Below are 21638 nucleotides of genomic sequence, written 5' to 3'. Positions count from 1 at the left end.
GAGGGTGATCTCCTTCCCTTGCGCACTTCCCCCCTTCCCACCCTACAGCTCCTCCGTAATGGGGCCCCAGTGGCTGCAGCAAGGCTGCTGGAAGGCTGCTGATTGTCAGAACCTGAGACTGCAGATGCCCTTGAAGGACAGCCTCAACCAGCTCTGGGCCTGAAGGGCCCGGCTGCAGACTGCACCAGCTCTGCATGGGCAGCAGCAGTCTGTCCTACAGGCGGTGACAAGTGCAGTGGAGAAGTGACAGTGGTGGCAGCAGGAATGCTGTCATCTTGAGAGAGGATAGCAACTCCCTGCTCGACCGACACACTGGCACTCCCACGGGGCACCACTTCAGCATCCGGAGCAATCTGATGGAGCACAGATTGCTGGCCTGCTGCGGCGCGGTGAGAGCCACGGGGAAATGTGTCTGAACCAGTGACGATGGCAGCAGTCAATGCTTGCGTGGCCTCAATCTGAGTCTGCATGAGAGCAGTCTGAGATGGGGTCATGGCAGCCAATGACTGAATTGCAGTACTAAACATTTGTGTGGCATCTGCCTGTGCTACAGCGAAGTGCTCCACACTCCTTGCCAGTGATTCAATGCATTTGGGCACCCTTCCTACTGCACTCATGAGCTGAGTGTGCATGTCCACCGCCTGGGTGTTCATTACAGCGATGAGCCAATTCTCCTCTGTGTCCAGTACAGCAGGACTCACTGGCCTACTCTCCCCCTGGGGAGAAGGCCCTCGCATTGCTGCAGCCCGCTGGGTCCTGGAGCTTCACCCTCATCAGACCCTTCCCCCCCTGCTCCCCTCCAGGGAAGGTGTGTTCCCAGTGTGGGCATGGGCTTCCTCGGGAGATGGTGGCGCTGAGGCTCCGGCTTCATCTTCCTCCTCGCCTGCAGCTTCACTCCCACTGGCAGCTTGAGGGCCCGTCTCCTCAGCTGGTGAATCACCATCTGAAAGCAGGGAGGTACAAGAGTGGCTTTAGCGTGAGGTCAGGTTGGCGGTAAGGGAGGAATGAGTGCAGCGACTTAGTAAGTTGGATTGAAAGTGTCAAAGGCTGGTGTTGTGAGGGTCATGTGGAAGGAGAGAGGACAAAAAGGTGATGACCTTACCATTGCTGTCCAGAACGGGGTCAGCCTCTCCAGTGGCAACCAGACCAATCACCTGGCTTGCCACAATCATGTGGACGCGCGCCTCAAAATCGCTGAGGGATTGCAGCTGAGGCCGCCCTCCACCCGTCTGTTGCTGCTATCTCCTATTATGAAATAGCTTAGCCTGCAAGAAAAAGGACGGCGTCTGAGTAAATATACAGCCATGGTCTTGCCTAATGTACCTCCCATAGGTGAATAGCCCTTACTGTATGCAAAGTGTGGAATGTGCATGTGTGTTTCATGAGAGGGCCATAGGTGTTGGATGAGTGTTGGGCATTGGGGTTTTAAGACCCTCTGGTCACAGAGTAAGGTTGAGATGGAGGGATGGAGAGGTATTGAAAAAAAGCCACTCACCCTGACAACCCGAATGAGGTTGTTGAACTTTATTCTGCATTGTATATGGGTCCTGGGCACCGTGCTCCTGGAGGAGGCGCTCTGAGCCACCTCCCTCCACACACTTCTGTAATCGCACGGCAAAGGCATCCTGCCACTCTCGGAAAAGTATAGATCTTCTGCGCTCCACCGCGCCAACCAGAGCCTCCAAGGCCCGCTTGCTGAAGCACGGAGCTCGCTCCCTGGCCCTCTCCATAGTCCTTGGCTGCAAGATTTAGGCACAGGTCTCTCCAGGCCGAGATTCAAGGCTCCAATGAGCAGGGTGTGGCTGGAGAGCAAGATCGACCCTCCCCTTTAAGAACTGTCTGGTGCCAGTGTGTCTGTGTTCCATTGCTAACTGACAGCACCTGTGCTGCGCCCGTGCTCTGAGTTAGCGCCTTAAGACAGGTGGGTAGCGCCTGATTTAGCGCTCCAATCAACTCCAGGGGCGATAAAAGCCAAGTTTGCAGTCGGAGGTGATAATTAGCGCCAGGCGCTAAACTTTGCACACGGCCGATAATCGCGCCCCAAATGGGGCAATACTGAATTTTTCCCCCTAAAACCCTCCCTCCTGCACCATCTCTCCAGCCACACATTTATCTGCTCTATCCTCCTGTTTCTATACTCACTTGCCCCTCCCTCCTGCACCATCTCTCCAGCCACACATTCATCTGCTCTATCCTCCTGTTTCTGTATTCACTTGCCCCTCCCTCCTGCACCATCTCTCCAGCCACACATTTATCTGCTCTATCCTCCTGTTTCTGTACTCACTAGCCCCTCCCTCCTGCACCGTCTCTCCAGCCACACATTCATCTGCTCTATTCTCCTGTTTCTGTATTCACTAGCCCCTCCCTCCTGCACCATCTCTCCAGCCACACATTTATCTGCTCTATTCTCCTGTTTCTATACTCACTAGCCCCTCCCTCCTGCACCATCTCTCCAGCCACACATTCATCTGCTCTATCCTCCTGTTTCTGTATTCACTAGCCCCTCCCTCCTGCACCATCTCTCCAGCCACACATTTATCTGCTCTATCCTCCTGTTTCTGTATTCACTAGCCCCTCCCTCCTGCACCGTCTCTCCAGCCACGCATTCATCTGCTCTATCCTCCTGTTTCTGTACTCACTAGCCCCTCCCTCCTGCACCGTCTCTCCAGCCACACATTTATCTGTTCCATCCTCCTGTTTCTGTACTCACTAGCCCCTCCCTCCTGCACCGTCTCTCCAGCCACACATTTATCTGTTCCATCCTCCTGTTTCTGTACTCACTAGCCCCTCCCTCCTGCACCGTCTCTCCAGCCACACATTCATCTGCTCTATTCTCCTGTTTCTGTATTCACTAGCCCCTCCCTCCTGCACCATCTCTCCAGCCACACATTTATCTGCTCTATTCTCCTGTTTCTATACTCACTAGCCCCTCCCTCCTGCACCATCTCTCCAGCCACACATTTATCTGCTCTATCCTCCTGTTTCTGTACTCACTAGCCCCTCCCTCCTGCACCGTCTCTCCAGCCACACATTCATCTGCTCTATTCTCCTGTTTCTATACTCACTTGCCCCTCCCTCCTGCACCATCTCTCCAGCCACGCATTCATCTGCTCTATCCTCCTGTTTCTGTATTCACTAGCCCCTCCCTCCTGCACCGTCTCTCCAGCCACACATTCATCTGCTCTATTCTCCTGTTTCTATACTCACTTGCCCCTCCCTCCTGCACCGTCTCTCCAGCCACACATTCATCTGCTCTATCCTCCTGTTTCTGTACTCACTAGCACGTGGCACTGCTTTTTAATCTCTCTCCTAGCTGTTATGTTCATAAATAACTAGACGTTTTCATTATGAACATCTAGCTTAAGCTAGTCACTTTATTCAGCCATGTGGACTTCTATACAGCATCCATCTTGACTACTGCCTTGTAGGTAGCCCAGTGCATTGTGGGTAGCCCCACTCTTATATACATACAGCTCCACCTAGTGTACCATTCTAGAATGACATGTTACTGATCATTACACTAGCTCCCTAAACTCTACCTGCAGGACCTCATCCCTCTGTCTGCCTATGTCATTGGTACCAATATGGACCACGACCTCTGGCTGTTCACCCTCCCCCCTCAGAATACCCTGCAGCCGCTCAGTGACATCCTTGATCCTGGCACCAGGGAGGCAACGTACCATTCTGGAGTCACATCTGTGGCCGCAGAAATGCCTGTTGGCCTTATCTGCGTTTCACACAATGGGAGTAGCGAGGCCACAAGAGATGGTAAGGTCAAGGGGTTGGCCGTGAATATGGGTTGAGGAGTTTACATGGGGGAAGAGATTAAGAGAGGCTAGGAGGCGAGTGAACTCAGAGGAGAGAGAGCATGATGAATTGAGATGGAGCTTGAAATCACCGAGGATGAGAAGTCGCTCGGTGCAGAGTCTGGACGACTTCTGAAGTGACTGTAGGCAAAACATGGCAGCTGGACTCTGCTCGCCACATCCCATGAAGAGCATTGAGTGATAGTACTAAAACAGCAGCAAAGGAATTTATACAATTGCATTAATCAACTCCCTGCTATAGGATGTTAAACCCTCAAACTAGATGTAAGCGCGATCCACTGCACCAAGAAAAGGATGAGAAATGGGCCTTTGTGGAAGATAGTCCAAAGATGTGCGAGTTAGGTTGATTGGCTATGATAAATTGACCCTTAGTGTTAGGGGGATTAAATACGTGGGGTTACGGGGATAGGGTGGGATATGTGTTGGTGTAGGGGTTACGGGGATCGGGTGGGATATGTGTCGGTGCAGGCTCGATGGGCCGAAATGGCCTCTACCTGCACTGTGGGGTTTCTGTGATTCTGTGATAAGACAGCTGTAATTACTCAAACTCACCAGCACCTGAATCAGCTGGGCCCAATCTATACATTATATTATATAAAACTCTGGTGAATCTGCCCACCACCTCCCTCCAGGGCCAATATATCCTTCCTGAGGTGTGGTGCCCATTACTGAACGCAGTGCTCCAAATGGGGTCCATACAACTCAAGCATCACTCTCTCCCATTTGTATCCCACCCCCATGAGTTAAAGGCCAACATTCCACTGGCCTTTGTCACTGTTGTTTGTACCTGTCCACTGGCTTTTAGTCATTTGTGTACATGGACATCCAAATCTCTCTGCTCCTCCACAGTTCCCAGTTTCTCACTATTTAGAAAATCCTCGGATTTGCGTTGCATTTTAATGTAATGCTTTGGCCCTACCTTAGTTACCTCTACTGGATGGTATCATGAACTGAAATTCACTTAGTTTGCAATAAGGGAACATCTATAATTATGGGGGATCTTAACTATCATATTAATTGGACAAATCAAATTGGGCAGGGCTGCCTTGAGGATGAGTTCATTGAGTGTATTAGGGATGGGTTTCTTGAGCAGTATGTAACTGAACCGACCAGGGGGCAGGCAACCTTAGATCTGGTCCTGTGTAACGAGACAGGATTAATTAAAAATGTCCTAGTAAAGGATCCCCTTGGAATGAGTGACGATAACATGGTTGAATTCCATATTCAATTAGAGGGTGAGAAGGTTGGATCTCAAACAAGCGTGCTAAGCTTGAATAAAGGAGACTATGAAGGTATGAGAGCGGAATTGAGTAGAGTGGATTGGGAAAATAGATTAAAGGGTAAGACGATACATGATCAGTGGTGTACATTTAAGGAGTTATTTTACAACTTCCAAAAAATATATATTCCACTGAGAAGAAAAGGGTGTAAAAGAAAAGACAGCCACCCATGGCTAGGTAAAGAAATTAAGGATAGTATTCGACTAAAAACAAGGGCATATAAGGTAGCCAAATCTAGTGGGAGGATAGAGGATTGGGAAAACTTTAAAAGACAGAAAAAATAACAAAAAGATTGATTAAGAAAGGGAAGATAGATTATGAAAGTAAATTAGCAAAAAATATAAAAACAGATAGTAAGAGTTTTTATAGTTATATAAAAAGAAAAAGGGTGGCTAAAGTAAATGTTGGTCCCTTAGAGGATGAGGCCAGGAAATTAATGGTGGGAAATATGGAGATGGCAAAAACACTGAATGAATATTTTGTATCAGTCTTTACAGTAGAGGACACTAAGAATATCCCAACACTGGACAAACAGGGGGCTATAGGGGGGGAGGAGCTAAACACGATCAAAATCACTAAGGAAGTTGTACTCGGTAAAATAATGGGACTCAAGGCGGATAAATCACCTGGACCTGATGGCTTGCATCCTAGGGTCTTGAGGGAAGTGGCGGTAGGGATTGTGGATGCATTGGTAATAATTTTCCAAAACTCCCTGGACTCAGCAAAGATCCTGGCAGACTGGAAAACTGCTAATGTAACACCCTTATTTAAAAAGGGCAGTAGACAGAAGGCTGGAAACTATAGACCGGTTAGCCTAACATCTGTGGTAGGTAAAATGTTGGAGTCCATTATTAAGGAGGCAGTAACAGGACATTTGGATAATCATAATTTAATAGGACAAAGTCAGCATGGTTTTATGAAGGGGAAGTCATGTTTGACAAATTTGCTGGAGTTCTTTGAGGAAGTAACATATAGGGTAGATAAAGGGGAAACAGTGGACGTAGTGTATTTAAACTTCCAAAAGGCATTTGACAAGGTGCCACACAAAAGATTATTGCTTAAGATAAAAAATCACGGGATTGGGGGTAATATTCTGGCATGGATAGAGGATTGGCTATCTAACAGAAGGCAGAGAGTTGGGATAAATGGTTCATTCTCAGACTGGCAATCAGTAACTAGTGGTGTTCCGCAGGGGTCAGTGCTGGGTCCCCAACTCTTTACAATCTATATTAACGATTTGGAGGAGGGGACCGAGTGTAACATATCAAAGTTTGCAGATGATACTAAGATGGGAGGGAAAGTAGTGAGTGAGGAGGACATAAAAAACCTGCAAGGGGACATAGACAGGCTAAGTAAGTGGGCAGAGATTTGGCAGATGGAATACAATACTGGAAAGTGTGAGGTTGCACTTTGGCAGGAAAAATCGTAGAGCAAGTTATTATCTTAATGGCAAGAAACTTGAAAGTACTGAAGTACAAAGGGATCTGGGGGTCCTGGTGCACGAAACTCAGAAGGTTAGTATGCAGGTGCAGCAAGCGATTAAGAAGGCCAATGGAATGTTGGCTTTCATTGCTAGGGGGATAGAATATAAAAATAGGGAGGTATTGCTTCAGTTGTACAAGGTATTGGTGAGACCGCACCTGGAATACTGCATACAGTTTTGGTGTCCATACTTAAGAAAAGACATACTTGCTCTCGAGTCAGTACAAAGAAGGTTCACTCGGTTAATCCCGGGGATGAGGGGATGGACATATGAGGAGAGGTTCAGTAGATTGGGACTCTACTCATTGGAGTTCAGAAGAATGAGAGGCGATCTTATTGAAACATATAAGATTGTGAAGGGGTTGTGTTAAGTCTGTGTGTTATAGTGATAATTACTACACAGACTACAAGAGTAAATTCAACAGGTCTTTACTGGTTGGAGGTAGGGACTATACTGAATACAATATTACTACACAGTGCTTATATACCGGTGTGGTCACCACCGGTATTACGTATACAGCAGCCAGAGAAAGTAGTACATCTCTTAAGGTGGAACAGGCTTAAGTTCTCTTAAGGTGGAACAGGTTACATACACCACAATCCTCCCTTTTTAGCTTAACAGTCATATCCCCATTTAACATAACATAATAACATATATATGTAAGATTCGCAATTTTCAGCAAAAATCACGCAAGAAAACTGGATAAAATAAGACTGTTTATTGACCAAAGTAAGCTTGCACAGAAAAACCTTTGATAAAAGGGCATACAAAATGGCCGCCAGGCCCCGTGATCAGTTTATGAACCATTTTATTTCTGTTACTGCAAGCCAGACAGGCTTGTGGATTGAAGACAGTGAGCCCACGAAAGCCAGTCTCTGGGAACCGAAACTCAGAGCAACAGCATACATATTCAATGGATTATAAGTACAGGATGGGGCCCATCAAGATATGGGCGGACAATGTAAAAACACTTATACCCATTTATCGTACAAAGGAAAAACCGTTTAGCAGCCATCAAGGAAAACGTCCGGACCGATCAATATGCGAACCGAGCCACGGTGACAATGCAAAAGACATTGAAAGACATTATCGGCCAGGAAGGCCAGTTTAAGTTATCACCGGCTCCGTTACAAGACAAAGCGCCCCTGCAGAGAGTTCTGCCCGCCAAAATTAATACAAAGACAGGACTATGATTTGGTGGGAGATAAGACTGTCCCAAAAGAGTATAACTATGGATTGAAAGTCCATCTAAGTTACTTCGGACTCCGGGTTACTTGAACAACTTCTTCTTCACTGCCACGGCTTCTTGTTGGGCGACTTCAGGCTTCCATTTCTTCAAGAACTTTCTTCTACGAGGAACGAACGAAGGGCGGACGGTGCCCGGATCGGCGCCTCTTCCACTTCGGCAGATCGATGAAAACGTTTTCGTCTTTTTAAAGACGGACGGTTTCGGTAAAAGGACAACGTGGTCGGTGTTCAGCCAAACAAGGCTCGGCCACGACAAGAAGACGACGAGGGTGGCCCGGGTACTGGGGTCGGGAGATCATCGACGACCCAGGCCGACGGAGAAGAAACCCTCTGGAGGACTGGCGATCTAGGCCACAAGATTCTCCCAAGTGCATAGCCTGCATCTGGGTCTGCTCCATGAACCCAAATCGACCTAGTGGATCTCAACCTTAACGAGCGCTCATCGAGGCTGGGTCTACCCCACCGCCTCGAGGGAGGAGAGAATATCGACTGCGCCAGAAGTTTCCAAATCCACGTGACGACGGAAAGCGGTGCCAAAAAGGCTGCGAACCCCCCCTTTCTCGCGATTTCGAGAGTGGTGAGCATGATCCCAAGTTCCCCAGGTCGAAACTTAGTTTAGGTATAGGGGAGGGAGTTAAGGGAAATCGTAATGTGTTTCCCCTTTTACGATGTGCCGTGTGTTCCCCATTTCCATAGAGTCAAGTTCATAAATTTGTGCATGATTGTAGTAACTTTAATCTGTGCCTATGACATGTATTTTGTAATGCTTCAAACTGTTTAAAATAAAAGCATCCATTTCGTGCTATTCAACCTGGTCTATTGAGTTCTTTCTCTGCACTATTGTTCTCTGCACCTAAGTCCAAGGTCTAGAACCGTAGGGGGAGTGGGTCGAACCACTCAAGGGTAATTATTGCACGAAGCCTGGCAGGAGACCAGAAAGAGCAAGATAAACCCCCTACAGAAATGGCGACCGCGGCAGGACCTTGGCAGCAGGAAAGTAGTGTGTTAGATCAAGATCTGAATAAACGAAATGTGATGGATGAAAGAATAGCAGATTATGTTTTCGGAAAAGTCAACCTCACAAAACAATGGATATCTGATCTACTAAGGGATAGGCGCCCGCTAGACGCAGCCATCAAGTGGACAGCGGGTAGAGAGCATAAGAAATCTGTAGAAAAGGCGGTCTGGCTGATGTGCTACAAGAAGCAAGTCCAGCTTTTGGACCAAGTAGTTGCAGCACAGACAGTCCAGATCAACGGCTTGCTTAAAGGCGTAGAGGAAAAGGTTGCGGGAGGTCAAAAACTGATTGAATCGCTTGACGTGCTGAACCAGGAACGCCGCTCTGTAATTCGCTGCCACGAAACCCGGGTAGAATATTTAAAATGTCAGGTCGTTGAGGCCAAGGCCAGTGAAGGTAGAATGAGAGAGAGGTGTTCCCGTCTAGCCAAACAAGTAGATGCCCAAGAGGAAAAGCTCCTGGGAGCCAGGGCAGCATATAAGATGGCCATGGAGGATAGATCTGAGAACACCGACCACAGCACTTGCCGCCGGGAGCTAGAGGACCTGAGAAAGCCCCTAGTGAAGGCAAACGGGTTGGTGTGTCTCATAAATCCACCAGCGAGTCAGCTGTTGCTAGCCAAGGAATCCAAAAGACCGATTCCACAAGAGGCAGTTGGGGTACCAACCCCCGAACCTTCTGCGCCTCCTGCCTATGAGGAGTCTTGGACTCCGGGACAGGAGACGGAGACGGTAGAGGAAGAGAGCCCTGAGGTAGAGCAACCCCAGACAGTAGAGTCGGGGTCGGCGCCAATGTGTCCAACGAGACACCGGAGGATCGGTCCAAATGAAGAAAATGGCGATGACGGACCCCTTGAGAGTCAGATCATAATGCCTCATAGCGCACGACAGCTAAGAGAGATGATAAGTCACATCCCAAAACTCTCCGAGTCAGGAGATCCCTCCGTGCATTTCAGGGACGTGGAGCAGACCGCAGCAGTCAATGACTGCGACGGGGTTGAACAGTCTAAAATGCTGCTGTTCTCCCTGGACAGTTCGCTCCTCCAGTGTCTCCCTGACGAGAGCAAGAGAGGGCACAGGGACTATGAGTTGCTACGGGATGAGATTCTGGAGATCATGGGAGAGGGGGACGGAACTCCGTTCCTCCGTTTAGAAAAGACAGTGCAGCTAGAGGGAGAACCCCCACGGGTTTTCGCCGACAGGTTGTGGCCAGTGTATCGGCGCAGCTGCCCGGGCGGGCCGGCCCGGGCCGGGCTGGATGGCGAACAAAGGGCTCACTGGCTTCGGTGCCTGGTAGCAGGTTGACTGCCAGTAGTGAAGGAACAGGCCAAAGCATGGTTTGACCCCACTAACGCCCGCTCCACGGAGGAAGTAGTACTAGATCAGCTCACGATCAGTTATAGAAACAACAAGGGCAAGAAAACGCCTGTTGTGAAAGGAAAGGTGCATGAGGTGAGACCCGCAGCCTCTGCTAAAAAGGAATGGCGTCAGGAGGGAAATCGCCATCCCCAAGCAAATAGCAGTTGTTACGGGTGTGGGAAGGAGGGTCATTGGCGCAAGGACTGTAGGAATCCTTGGAAGGATAAGAGGGAGAGAGCGTTCGCCGCAGCCCAAGATCAAGCCCAAGCCCGAGTCGCCAACGGCCCGAGAGTTTACCCAACACCAGCACAACCACAAGTGCAGGCCGCTGCCCCAACACCAGTCCAGAACCCAACCGTAGCCTCTGCCCCGAATAAAGGGGGTGGTGCGGTTGTGGACCCCGCTGCGATCGAGTCAGTCTTGGAGACTATGCGGTCTCTGATGACCTGGCAGGGGAAGGTAACGGTTGCTAACAGCCCTATCGCCCCCGAGACCCCAGCCGAAACACCTAAATGACTGACGCCCGCGCAGCCCATCTACTTGTGTCCGCTCCGCTATGACGCTTGGAGAAGACCTGTGGTGGAGATGGAGGTGGAGAAACAAAGGGGTAGTTACCTGTTGGATACGGGAGCTTCGTGTACCGTGATCCACACGGACAAACCTTTTGCCTCACCTCTGTCCGCCCAGTCTCCATATTTAGTAGCGGGTTTCACAGGTAGAGCACAGGCTGGCGCGCACTCCCTCCCGCTCTCCATTCAGTTGGGAGCGCTCCACACCACATGGACGTGCATCCTATTGAAGTGGAAAGAGGGGGGGGGGAAAGGCATCCTCGGGGCTGATTTCTTGGTGGAACACGGGATCCTCGTGGACCTGAGAAATCACTGTCTCTGGGGAGCCGAGGGCGGTTTAGGTAAGGTAGTCGTAATCCCGGGGAAGGAAGAAAAGGGGGCCCTGTGCACTATGAAGCCGTCAGGAGGTTACGATCTCGAGCTCATGATAACAAACGTCCCAACGGACTTGCAGGCGCGTGTGTCAGAAAATCTGACCGCGTTCGCCACCCACAAGCACGACTGCGGGAGAGTCACTGGGTTCGAAGTCAGCGTAGACGGGGACCCCATGATCCGACCCCAAAAGCAGTATAATTTCCCCAAGGAGGCAGAACCCGACATGGAGACAGCAATATCTTCATTGGTACAGCAGGGCGTATTGAGGACGATAGCCACCCATGTGAACTCCCCATTATGGCCGGTAAAGAAACCGGACAATTCGTGGAGAGCCACGGTGGACTATAGAGTCCTCAATAGTAATATCCCAGCCTGCGCGCCCACGGTAGCAGCAGTTGCAGACTTAATAGGGAGTATTCCAGCATCGGCGACCACATTCACGGTGCTGGACATCTCGAACGGTTTTTGGTCCATTCCGCTGCGGCGGGAGGACCAGTACAAGTTTGCCTTTACTTTCAAAGGGCAACAGTACACCTGGAACTGCTTACCACAGGGTTTTCACAACAGCCCCAGCATTTTCCATCAGTGCATGGCGGGGAGTTTGAAAGAGTTCAGCCAGCCCAACCAGATAGTGCAGTATGTGGACGACTTACTCCTGTTCACAGATACAAGGGAGCAGCACGGCCCACTGTTAGCCGAATTGTTGGAACTGTTAGAAAGGAAGGGTTTCAAAGTAAACCCAAAGAAAGCCCAGATCGGCCAGCAGGAAGTTAAATTCCTGGGTCTGGCCATCCGCGCTGGGGAAAGAGCCATAGATAAGGCCAGACGGGAATCTATACAAGATCTGCCGATTCCCAACACAGTAACGGGTGTAAGGTCCTTTTTGGGATTGACCGGGTACTGCAGAGATTTCATCGAGGACTATGCTGCCACAGCGGCCCCGCTACTTCGACTCTTACACAAGGGAGTCGAGTGGTCTTGGGACGAGGGGTGCCAGGCAGCATTCGAGAAGTTGAAAAGAGATCTGCAGACCGCGCCAGCCCTAGGGGCCATAGATGGGGGAGAGGAGTTCTTTCTGGAGGTAGCCGCTAGTGGGGACAGCCTGAGCGCAGTACTGCTCCAAGAGCGGCACGGCAAGCTAAGACCAGTAGTTTATTCCTCCAGGGTGCTCACGGATGTGGAGAGGAGTTTCTCCAATTGCGAACGGCATCTCCTGGCCACGCATTGGGCTGTGAACAGATCAGTGATCTTCACAGGGACCTCTCCCATTACGCTCCTCACCCATCACACCCCCACGAAGATGCTTCTGGACGGGAGGATTAAGGATGGGACCGTAAGCAGCGCTCGGATTGCGCGCTGGACCCTCCTCCTTTCCCAGATGGATCTCAAAGTTAAAGGCCTCTGCGCGCCAAGGCTCGCAGCCAATATGGCATATCCCGGGACAGCCCATCAATGTTCCGTAGAAGGGGTATGGGAAGTTAACATAGGTTTACGGGCCGGGATACATCCCACGGGCCGCGAGATCTACGTAGACGGTTCTAGCACTGTAGCTGACGGCAAGCGACTCACAGGGTGTGGAGTTTATGACCCTGCGGCAAACATTGCCCTGGCAATTAAGCTCCCCAGCACTATGAGCGCGCAGCAGGCTGAACTGTCCGCGGTGGCGTACGTGGTTACCCACCCCGAGATTTTCCCAACCCCATACACGATTTGCTCAGACAGCATGTTCACGTGCAATTCGTGTACAGAGTACCTCGCCATCTGGTCCCGACGTGGGTACACCTCCGCGGACGGGCGGCCTTTAACAGTTAAGCCCTTGCTGGAGAAGATCCTAGCAGCTGTGGGGGAGAAAGGAGAGGTGTTCATCCATAAGGTGAAGGCTCACTCCATTACAGAACCCCGCAGTCAGGGCAACCAGCAGGCGGATGCGCTAGCCAGGGAGGGTGCCCGCAACGGCATTCTCTGGGACCCATACGAACCCGGACCCGTGGCGGCGATCCAAGGCAGGGAGGGAATTCCCGGGAACACAGGGGTGACACCGCCCCCAGACCTAAAGACCGTCCAAACCCTGGATCCCGCCCTAAAAACAGCCCTAAAAGCCATCACAGAGGGCAAACAGGTAGAAGGTCCGTACAGTACGGCAGCCCTCACAGTCAAAGAAGGTATGCTGTTCCGAAAGGAGCAGTGGGTTGTGCCGCAGCAGCACCGAAGGGAATTCCTGCAATTGGCCCACGAGGGTCCAGGAGCGGGACACCCCGGACCTGAGGTCACCTGGCAACGGGTGGAGCAGGCGGGATGGTGGCCGGGACTTCGGGACGATGTCCGCGAGTTCTGCGCAAGCTGTCTTGTGTGTGCTGCTAACAACCCAGACCCCCACAAAAGGAAGGTGCCCATGGGGCACATCAGGAGGGTAGAGGGACCATGGCAGTCGATTCAGGTCGACTACATAGGGCCCCTGCCCGCCGCCCAGGGAGGCTATAAGTACTGCCTTGTCCTGGTAGATGTGTTCACCAAATGGGTAGAAGCCTTCCCGTGCAGAACAGCTACGGCACTGGGTACTGCTAAGATCTTGATTCGGGAAGTGTTCTCACGGTGGGGACTCCCCCGTTTTGTAGAGTCCGACCAAGGGAGTCAGTTCACCGGTCAAGTAATGCAGAACGCCCTCAGGCTCTTGGGCATTGAGGGAAAGTGGCACGTAGCATACAATCCCCAGTCATCCGGGATTGTTGAGCGTATGAATCGGACCCTCAAGGAAAAGCTGAGGAAAGAGATAATGGGCTCGCCCCAGAAATGGGCGGAGGTCCTGCCTTTAGTCCTCATGGGGATCCGAGCCAGCCAGTCCAAAAGCACGGGGTATTCCCCGCACGAGTTAATGACTGGAAGGATCATGCGAACACCCACCCATGTGCTAGCCCCGGTGCTCACTGAGGGCCAGCTCCGAGAGGTGAAACGGGACAAATTCGCCCAAACCCTCTTGGAGCGCCTGAGACAGATTTATGGGCAGGCGGCTGGGAACATGGGAAGACAGCACCAGGGAAATAAACTGTTGTTGGAACCTCGGAAACAACAAGAGTGGGTAGTCGGGGACCAGGTCATGGTCCGAAACTACGCCAGGGTAGGGAGTTTTGAACCACTGTACATGGGGCCATACAGCATTGTAGACAAAGCCAGCCCCATGGTTTATGCAGTGAAGACGCCCCGACGTACCAAATGGTTTCACATCAACCAGTGTAAACTGTTTAAACCGGGTACACAAGGGCCACCAAAGGGGACCAGGTCTGAGAACAAAGATCCTCAGCCTGTAACAGAGTCACAGACCACACAGGCTGGAGCAGTAGCCTGCGTGAAGGGAGAGGCCATCCCATTGGAGTGGGAGGTCTCATCTTTTGAATGGGATTTAGGCAGGGGAGAGCCCGAACAGCTTGATATGCCTATCAATTAGTCCAATAAAAGGCGACGAGTTAAGAACGTAACTGAAGGTTTTTATTGGCTAAATAACAGAGCCCACCCTCGTGGGTGATCCGATCCAACAGGGAGGAATACTAGCCAGTCAGCTACCTTTATACCTGGGCAGGTAATGGGCGGAGTCGGAGGTGGTCAGCCCAGGTATAACAGTGCGACAAGAGGCGACCTCGTGTAGTGATGTGACAGTGAGAACAGTGAGAACAATATACAGTGATAACTATAACAGTGGTTTACCACATTCACCCCTTGTTTAGATTAGAGTCCGGCGGGGTGAAGTGTATTACCAGCTCTGGTATGTCAGTCTGTCCGGAGGCTTCGTTAGCCTCTCCGATCGTCGCAGCGGCGGTGTTACATTATCCGGTGTTAAAGCTGGTGTCTGCGTAGTCGGCAAAGGCTCGTGGGGTTCCGGCATGCCGTCTACCTCGGCTGGACTCGGGGGGTTGGGAGGGGGGGGTGAGGGTGCGAGGTCTCGTAAGGAGACAGTGTCCTCCCGTCCGTCTGGGTAAGCCACATAGGCGTACTGGGGGTTGGCGTGCAGGAGGTTCACCTTCTCGACCAGGGGGTCCGTTTTATGGGCCCTCACGTGCTTTCGCAGCAAGACGGGTCCCGGAGAGGTCAGCCAGGTTGGTAGGGTGGTTCCCGTAGTCGACTTCCTGGGGAAGACAAACATTCGAGCATGGGGGGTGGTGTTAATGGCAGTGCAAAGTAGTGACCGGATGGAGTGCAGCGCAATCGGGAGGACCTCTTGCCAGCGGGAGGTTGGGAGGCCCTTAGACTTTAAGGCTAAGAGGGTGGCCTTCCATACCGTCGCGTTCTCTCTTTCCACCTGGCCGTTCCCTCGGGGGTTGTAGCTGGTGGTCCTGCTTGCTGCAATACCCCTCTCCAATAGGAACTGACGGAGTTCCTCGCTCATGAAGGAGGCGCCCCGGTCACTATGTATATAGTTCGGGAACCCGAACAAGGCGAAGAGTCCTGAAATCACTGTATATTGTTCTCACTGTTCTCACTGTCACATCACTACACGAGGTCGCCTCTTGTCGCACTGTTATACCTGGGCTGACCACCTCCGACTCCGCCCATTACCTGCCCAGGTATAAAGGTAGCTGACTGGCTAGTATTCCTCCCTGTTGGATCGGATCACCCACGAGGGTGGGCTCTGTTATTTAGCCAATAAAAACCTTCAGTTACGTTCTTAACTCGTCGCCTTTTATTGGACTAATTGATAGGCATATCAATTTTATTGGCTAAATAACAGAGCCCACCCTCGTGGGTGATCCGATCCAACAGGGAGGAATACTAGCCAGTCAGCTACCTTTATACCTGGGCAGGTAATGGGCGGAGTCGGAGGTGGTCAGCCCAGGTATAACAGTGCGACAAGAGGCGACCTCGTGTAGTGATGTGACAGTGAGAACAGTGAGAACAATATACAGTGATAACTATAACAGTGGTTTACCACACAGCTCAACCTCGCTTTAGACCCAATCACGGAGGAGGAAGAGTCAGAGGACGGCAGTCCCGCCCTCGACTCAAGCTTGGGGGAGGTAGGGAGTGGGGGTGGAGACTCGTTACCTGTAGGGACAGGTGAGGTGGAGTCGGAAGCCACAGATCCCGACCCCGGGGGGGCGGAGCCTGAGGGAGGGGAGCTGGAGCTGGCAGCTGTGGAGGAACCACAGGCTGTAACGGTAACAGTCACGACCCCAGGTCCATCGGCCCCGGGAGCCCAACCCAAAGCAGCCCCTCGTAGGTCGGCTCGAGCGCCCCAGCCCAGAAAATTTTGGCCAGATTCTCCCCATCCTCCCCAACCACGGTTTAAAGCAGCCCCAGGAAGACATGATCCCCGTTCAGCAGCGACAGGCTGCGGGGGATCAAGGCCAAAGATCAATGCAGCCCCACCGCAGGGTGTGGCACACGACAGACCTCACAGGGATTCGGAAAGCCGCCCCACGGAGGGCGGCGCTGTACATAGGTTAAGATAGGTAATTATGGTCATAGTTTAAGGAATGTAAAGTATATGGTGTTAAGAGTACAATTTTGAAGTCTGCCCGGTATGTGTGTTTGTTAGGGAGCGGGGTCCAGGAACCCGCGCGTCCAATTAATTTAGGCCAGCACCTATCGGGAGCCCGGCTACATCATTTTGTTGGTTACAGAAACCTGGGATACGATGGAAAGGATTGTCGTCGCGTTCATGGCGATCGGGTGCGGGTGGGCCTACCGAGGCCGCACCAAGGACGTCATCATTTTCGGGTGCTCCGGAGACACGGCCCCCATCGCAACGGATGGGATGGGGGAGCGAGAGGTAGAGGAAACCGCCACCTACTTCCACCAAGGGAGATGGCCAGGTTGGCTGGGAACGAATTCTACGGAATATTCCAGCAATTTCGGTTTTGCCTACCAAGAGACTTCATTAACGTGCCCTCGAGTGAGGATCCTAGCGCCCAGAGTCAGCGTCACCGTGGGAAAGAGGATTTGTCTGGTGTGCAATGGGAAAGTACCACCAAGGCGATGGTGGTGGCTACGAAAGCTGGGAAAGGACATGAGAAACTCTACGGTCGAGTGGGAGCGAATGGGTAATAATACCCATCGGACTATTACGGGAACTCACGGACAATTACGTGTGTGTTGGGACAAATGGTGGGAACCGGATGAGGGAATATATGTCTGTATGTGGGGTTCGAGACGCGTCTGCCCCAAGGGCGTGTCCATCTTCTTCCAGAGGCAGTGGCAGGATGAAGGGAAGGGGATGAGATGGGATGTTAGCACTCGAGCGTGCGGAGCCCCATACTCCCCTATTCCGGTGAACGCCACTGAACTCATCACCCGCCCACGCAAGCCCCTGCCCACGCCTCCAGTAGCACTAGCCCAGAAAGGAGGGTGCCCAACCACCACCAAGGGACCCGGGAACGGTTTAGTATTGGTACCCACCGGTCAGGTGCTGTACCAAGGGGTACACTACGCGGTGGCCTCAGTGATTTTAAATCTCACTGAGGTAAGATTGCCGGAGTGGTGTCCCAAAGAAACGGAACAATTATACCAGGTCCTGTTAACCAGTATGTTTAGACAATTTTACGAATTTGACTTTGCCGACATCGACAGAGACAAATTATACACCACACCGCCAGAAGTTTTGGATCGAGTCGGGAGGCAAAGAAGGGGTACTGTAAATGACATATTCACTGCTTTTAATACCGGGACATCTGTTGTCAACGCTCTAGATAACGTGGAGCTGCAGACACAGATCAACGGTTTAAAAGCCCAGTTAAGGAACATATTGACAGACGAAAACAAGGTCGTGGGTTCTGAGTTGCATGAGGACCAGGCCATGACACTACACTTTAAGGACATAATTGCTGAGCTGGAGAAACACGCGAGAACGGTAAATGCACTCATTAAGGAGGATCGGAATGCGTCCGATCAAGCTGCGCAAAACGAGGCCTGTGTGCTGTACGGGGCGTGGTCATTGGGCGAGGGCCGCAATAATCTTGAGGATTTAAAACAGGGTTTGGTCCCGTCCTGGATCAGCAACAAGCACTTGCAAGCGCTCCACCCTTTTGAGAATGCATTAAGCCCGTGCCAGCTCAGACTAGCCGCAGAAGCATACCCAGTTCCAGTGGACTGCGGACATTCGAATCACACTATTATGGGAATAGTAGTAAGAATGCCGGTGTTGGGTCCCGCAGCAAAGCCCGCCCCGGTATACAGAGTAGAGAACAATGGAGTCATTCAGGGGGGCGCACACATTCATTACGCAGTGGTCCCGCCTTACGTCATCAGATGGGAGCGTACGATGACAGGCACCGACCTCTCGGGATGTCGGAGCCGGGGAGCACACATCATCCTGTGTCCCCAGCACTTGAATGCCTTTTTGAAACCACAGTGCGGGTTCAGAACCGCTAGCGCGAAGCCGGTGAATTGCACCATGGAGGCAATGGCAGAGGACCATGTGCCCCCACAGGTAGCATATATCGGGGGTGGGACATACTGCGTCACCACTGCAGCGCCTCAGTACCGATATGGACAACACGAGTGGTGTTCGGTCGGTGATACCAGTTTCTGTTTCAAACCCAGGGCCGAGGTTCAAGTGGCACAACAACGAATTGTTCCCATTCCTGCGCCCTCCACCGTACACATCACTATCAAAGAGAATTTCACAGACTTACAACGATTTGTCGCGCATTTTGGTTATGTCATTCCCCCTCTTCCCGAACACCTCACCAAGGTTTTAAAAGCCGTTATAGTTTCGCAGAAACATTTCTATACACTGGAGCAGAAGACTTTAGAGATAGGAAAAGACATATTGGACATAACCATCCCACCATGGTGGGACTTGTTCACCAACATAGAGGTCCCCGCCTGGATTAGAATAGCATCCCATATCCTAGTAGTATGTCAGGTTTTGATTGTGATATTTTTGCTCTTCGTGCATTGCAAAAGAGGCAAACGCCTCCAGAGGCACGAGAACACAGGAGAATGGAGAGAACGCTATGTGCGGATGGGGGAAGCAGATACCCCACTCTAAGCTGCTAGTATAAGATTAAGCGTCCCTCCATTTAAAATTTTTTTTTTTTTGATTGTTTTGGGTTATAAGGAAATAAGTATTGTTATGTTATTAGTTGTTATTAAGTTTTTTGGATTAATAAAAGATGCATGCAGATGGCGCAAAAGGGTATCAACCCCTGCCCATCTGACAGGTGAAGGTGTTATAGTTTAAATTTTGCTGTCTATGATTCCAAATGTGCATGAGGTAATTTTCATTTTCTCCGGAAATGGGAACTGCATGTGTCGTGAGGGGCATAGATAGTTAAGTGCCAGGAATGTTTGGATGTGGAGAATCAGGGAAAATTTGCTCATCAAGGATTATTGATACTTTAAGCAAGCTATCAGTATCACAGGGGGGCCTGTAAGATTCGCAATTTTCAGCAAAAATCACGCAAGAAAACTGGATAAAATAAGACTGTTTATTGACCAAAGTAAGCTTGCACAGAAAAACCTTTGATAAAAGGGCATACAAAATGGCCGCCAGGCCCCGTGATCAGTTTATGAACCATTTTATTTCTGTTACTGCAAGCCAGACAGGCTTGTGGATTGAAGACAGTGAGCCCACGAAAGCCAGTCTCTGGGAACCGAAACTCAGAGCAACAGCATACATATTCAATGGATTATAAGTACAGGATGGGGCCCATCAAGATATGGGCGGACAATGTAAAAACACTTATACCCATTTATCGTACAAAGGAAAAACCGTTTAGCAGCCATCAAGGAAAATGTCCGGACCGATCAATATGCGAACCGAGCCACGGTGACAATGCAAAAGACATTGAAAGACATTATCAGCCAGGAAGGCCAGTTTAAGTTATCACCGGCTCCGTTACAAGACAAAGCGCCCCTGCAGAGAGTTCTGCCCGCCAAAATTAATACAAAGACAGGACTATGATTTGGCGGGAGATAAGACTGTCCCAAAAGAATATAACTATGGATTGAAAGTCCATCTAAGTTACTTCGGACTCCGGGTTACTTGAACAACTTCTTCTTCACTGCCACGGCTTCTTGTTGGGCGACTTCAGGCTTCCATTTCTTCAAGAACTTTCTTCTACGAGGAACGAACGAAGGGCGGACGGTGCCCGGATCGGCGCCTCTTCCACTTCGGCAGATCGATGAAAACGTTTTTGTCTTTTTAAAGACGGACGGTTTCGGTAAAAGGACAACGTGGTCGGTGTTCAGCCAAACAAGGCTCGGCCACGACGAGAAGACGACGAGGGTGGCCTGGGTACTGGGGTCGGGAGATCATCGACGACCCAGGCCGACGGAGAAGAAACCCTCTGGAGGACTGGCGATCTAGGCCACAAGATTCTCCCAAGTGCATAGCCTGCATCTCCATGAACCCAAATCGACCTAGTGGATCTCAACCTTAACGAGCGCTCATCGAGGCTGGGTCTACCCCACCGCCTCGAGGGAAGAGAGAATATCGACTGCGCCAGAAGTTTCCAAATCCACGTGACGACGGAAAGCGGTGCCAAAAAGGCTGCGAACCCCCCCTTTCTTGCGATTTCGAGAGTGGTGAGCATGATCCCAAGTTCCCCAGGTCGAAACTTAGTTTAGGTATAGGGGAGGGAGTTAAGGGAAATCGTAATGTGTTTCCCCTTTTACGATGTGCCGTGTGTTCCCCATTTCCATAGAGTCAAGTTCATAAATTTGTGCATGATTGTAGTAACTTTAATCTGTGCCTATGACATGTATTTTGTAATGCTTCAAACTGTTTAAAATAAAAGCATCCATTTTGTGCTATTCAACCTGGTCTATTGAGTTCTTTCTCTGCACTATTGTTCTCTGCACCTAAGTCCAAGGTCTAGAACCGTAGGGGGAGTGGGTCGAACCACTCAAGGGTAATTATTGCACGAAGCCTGGCAGGAGACCAGAAAGAGCAAGAGAAACCCCCTACATATACATATATATAACTTCAGGTATAACAGTTCAAAGGTTCAGTCTCTCAGGAGGCTTTCTGATGTGGCTTGGATAACGCTCTTCAGCAGTCTCTGATTCTTGTTGTTGAGGTGCCTCCTCTATTTGGTTTCCAATGTATTGGGTATCATCATCATCAAGTACATTCCCTGCCGAGGTAGATGCTTCAGGTTCATTAACGTCTTCCACAGTTGTCTCTGTCACAACCATGGGTTCGACCCTTGCTCTCGACTCTACCAGTTGATCCGCATGACGCCTTATCACATTATGACCAATATCTACTGTGTACATCAGAGGTCCTTGTCTGGCCCGAATTGTTCCGGACTGCCATTTTTCGTTTCCATAGCCCCTTGCCAACACTGGTTGTCCTACGTCGAAAGTTCGAGTGGTCTTGTTGTTAATATGCCGAAACTGTTTGTTTTCCACTTCCCTCCGCACATTTGGTTTTAACAAGTCCAACTTGGACCGCAACCTCCTGTTATAAAACATCATGGCAGGACTTTGGTTAGTCACTGCATGATCGGCGTTTCGATATGACATCAGGAACTTGTCGACGTTG

The sequence above is a fragment of the Somniosus microcephalus genome, chromosome 11 (assembly GCF_052327205.1).
Source record: "Somniosus microcephalus isolate GS21.2 chromosome 11, FLI_Smic_1.0, whole genome shotgun sequence".
Taxonomy (NCBI): Eukaryota; Metazoa; Chordata; class Chondrichthyes; order Squaliformes; family Somniosidae; genus Somniosus; species Somniosus microcephalus.
Note: the sequence above shows the minus strand (reverse complement) of the source record.